Here is a 3897-nt window from a genome sequence, read left to right as displayed (position 1 = left end):
TATTTTTAAATATGAGAGTTTCTCTTCATTTCAAAACTCATCTTATATTTAATAATTTCTTTTTGCATAATTTTTTATTGACATAATTTATCAGTGTCTCAAGCTTTTCTCTGAAACAATAAATATGCTTTATTATTTCTTGACATAACTCCATATATGTATCAACAAAATCCTTTTCATCCATTTTCTTTATTGATTTTGTGTACTTTGGATCTCCATCGCCTTGCGTGTGTGAACAAACGGCGGGTGAGAGGGTTATATTATTCATGAAAATGGACTTTCTCTTTTAAAACAAATAGTAGACATGCAAACAAATACTTTAGTGGCCTTTTATTTTAAGATTGATTGAACTGAAAGAAAGTGATAGAAAAAGATATAAACTGTTTTATATTATATAAAATTGCCTACGTAAAGACAACAATAAATATGTATATATATATATATATATATTTACTTTAAATAATTTTTCTTAATGGAATAATGATTAGATAGATAATTGCATTAATTTAATATTTTTCCTTTCTTTCAAACCAACTTTCTTATACACGTGATTTTTATTATAATTAATTTTCTTCTCGCTCTTAAGAAATACTTTTCTTCTCGAATGGCCTATTAGGATAATAGGTTAGGGGTTTACTAAATAAAATATATTGCATTAGATAAAAACAAAATTGAATTAAATTATTCTCAAATTATATAGTATAATACATACTTTATATATATATATATATATATATATATATATATATATATATATATATTTATTTATATTGGTAAGTTAACTTAAAATACATAAAAATAATAATCATCTAACCATAAATATATTATATATTTATAAATGATTCTTAAACCCAATCCCTAAGTAATGAATAAATATTCTTTTCCAAGCACAACTTAATTAATAGAAAAATAACTGGTACTGATTAATTTTCAGAATTTTTCTTCTTCCTTCTAACTTTTTATTTCTTAGATTTTGTCACCCTATAAGTGAGCTAGCGTGGGTCCCGGCCAGACTCACTTTGCTTTCAGATGTGTCAGCATTACTACAACACAACACACGTGGTCCCCACACGTGCTCTCTATGCTTATCCCGCAATCAATGTTAGCATCAAAGGACGACTGAGATCAAATTTTAAATCGGTTCCACCAACCGATCATCGCCAGGTGTCGTTTGATGCGTTGGATTCCACTACTCCCTCTTACTTTAAAGAGGTTGGTATCTTCTCTCCCATCACCTTGTAGAATACATTACCAATTTCTCCCACACAACCCATTTGTTTTCTCTCTGAAAGGAGTTTTTGTGATGGCTGGGTTTGAACAACAAGTGAAAGATAGAGCCAAGGAGCTCAAGGTCTTGCTCAAGAAAGGGGTGAAGATTGTGGGAGATTCATGTAAGAAGGGTTGGAACAAAGTCAAGCATATCAAGCGTTGATCAGTGATTGTAACAACTTGCATGGCATATTCAAAGTCACTTGATTGGTTTTTTGGTATTGGTTGTATTATTTCTTCATAGGTTTCTCTTCTTCATATCTATTTTTCTTCTCTCTCACCCTTTTATTGTTTTTTTTAGGGATATATTATTTTGTTTTGTCCATGTTTGTTTTTGTTTAAATCTAAATTTTTTTGTTTCTATATATTATTCTCTATGTTCTTCCTCAGTGTTGCTACTGGCAGTTGCTGCATGTTCCAGGATGTTGCTGTTTTGACTCAAAATTTGTAATATAAGGTTTTCATATCTTGCTTCTTCTGGTCCTCAATTTTCTATTAGTTTTTGGTGTTTGAGATTAATATTAACACTATTTTCATTCATTGATTTCGATTGGAAAGTTTATTTATTGGGTCGATGAAACTTTTGAGTTTGAATAGAGACAAGCTTTTGGTCACAAATGATGAAGAATTATGAGGTTTTGGAAACTAGACGTGCTGGAAAGATAAAAGGAGACAGAATCATGTTCAATGCTTTATGAAACTTCTATCTACAGTGAAAGGGGAACTAATTAATCAATTTCTATTGCTTTTAACACTGTTGGTAATTGTTAGACCCTCTGATTTGGGGACCCCTGTTTTGTGTCCCACAGATGCAGGAACAGTTGTAAATTTTCAGATGCTGTGTTCTGGTCTACCGAGGAATCCATGGTTAAAATAAAAATTGTGAAAATAAAAGGACAAATGTAAAAGATACTCAGTAAAAGTTGGCAAGGAGTTTATGTTCTATACTCTATTTATGCCTTTTTTTTCTTTCTTTTTCTTATATTAGTCTAACTACTAGTAAAAACACCCTGGAAAACCATAAAAATATTGAATATATCCAAAAGTTGCTTCATGATGTGAGGATATGTACATCTTATAATTATTCAATGTGCCCAGTGATTAGTATATCAATACATAGATTAAATATAATAATGGCTATATGAACATATATAAAAAGTTTTTATAGTATATTCTATAGTGTTCTATGTAAAAAAATGACCTTTTACGAAAGTAAAAAGATTATGCAAAGAAAAATTGTATAAAAATATTAACTTGTAAGATAAAATATGTTTTTAGTCTCGATGGAACCTTTTTGTATTTATATTTTTAGTATTTCAACTCTAATTTATTCGATTTTAGTCTCTAATTTATTTTTTTATTTGTTTCTAAGTACATGTCGTTTATAAAAAGCCTGTGTTAATATTTTGTTAACCAATATATGTCATCTAAAGGGGTAATATGTGTTTCACTTTTGTGTGTTGGCGTGCTTGGTGTTGTAAATGCATATGTAGAAAACATGTTTTATGGGGGTGAGAGAATAATTTCATTGAAAGGGTTTATTGAAAACGTGTTGATCAATTTTCCTTGCACTGTAGTCAAAGGAAATGTGCAAAGGACGAGAAATGTGCAAAGATTGGTATGAAGTTTAAGATAATTGATGCGATTCAAGGAAACAACAATGGAGCTTTTAGTTTTAAATGTACATTTGTTAAGAATAACGGTGTGAGAGTTTTAAAGTAGTTTGCTCACGGGATTGTGGATTTTCTTCCTTTTTTTGTGTTTATTTTTTGGTTGATGAGAATCACACACAAAGTTAAGAATTTGGTTGATAGTGAAAGTGTAGATGATAATAGAAATGGGTTCAATAAGCTTATATAATATGAATATTAATTTTATTCATGAATTTGTAATCAGATAGGAAGATTTTAGTTTGAAAGTTTTTAATGAAATTCCTTATTACTTAAAGGGATAAATTTACTTGCAAAGACTCTTTGAATAAGTCACTAACATAATTTAGGATCTATGAGTATGATTATGAGTATGAGATATTGGGTAAGTATTCCTTGAAGAATACTAGTTGCATTTATAAGATCAACTTGAGCCATGAACTTGTCTTATCATTAAAATAATACTTTCCTCGAGTATAATAACAGAGTAGTTAATTATAACAAAATGATATCTCATCATAAATAGTAACCATAAGACCAAACTGTTGATATTAGTTATGATATGTGAATATTGCCTCCTAGATTTGGGATGCTCCAAAATGAAAAGGCTTAATGAGCCTTTTTAGCCTGTGCTCTTTAGTATGTCTACTGAACCTAGTAATAATATAAGCCTCCTACTCTCGGGAGTTTGATTTGGCATATGTTATCGTGTCTGATCTCTTGGTTGAGTTTTGGCCGACTTGTATAGTTTGTAGGTAGATTGACTTTCGGTCGAGCTCAAATGTAGATTGGTTATTCGGTCAAGCTTTTATGTGGATTGGTCATTTGGCCGAGTTTGCATGTAGAATAGCCATTCGATTGAGCTTATAGGTAGATTGGTCATTCGATTAAGCTTGCATGTAGGGCCATTCAATGAGTTCATTGGTAGACTAGCCATTCAACCGATCTCATAGGTAGACTACCCATTCGGCTGAGCTTT

General features: G+C 30.4%; 1 long non-coding RNA gene across 1 annotated transcript; it reads left to right on the top strand.

Annotated features, from left to right (window-relative positions):
- The first annotated feature begins 1071 nt into the window (after window positions 1-1071).
- On the top strand, window positions 1072-2218 carry LOC128196767 (uncharacterized). Its single transcript, XR_008249140.1, has 2 exons — window positions 1072-1726; window positions 2079-2218. It is a non-coding gene; the product is annotated as an uncharacterized LOC128196767 (long non-coding RNA).
- Window positions 2219-3897: the final 1679 nt, after the last annotated feature.

Source organism: Vigna angularis, chromosome 5 (genome assembly GCF_016808095.1).
Source record: "Vigna angularis cultivar LongXiaoDou No.4 chromosome 5, ASM1680809v1, whole genome shotgun sequence".
Classification (NCBI taxonomy): Eukaryota; Viridiplantae; Streptophyta; class Magnoliopsida; order Fabales; family Fabaceae; genus Vigna; species Vigna angularis.
The sequence above is the reverse complement of the archived record's forward strand: the minus strand, read 5'-3'. Positions and strand labels throughout refer to the sequence as shown.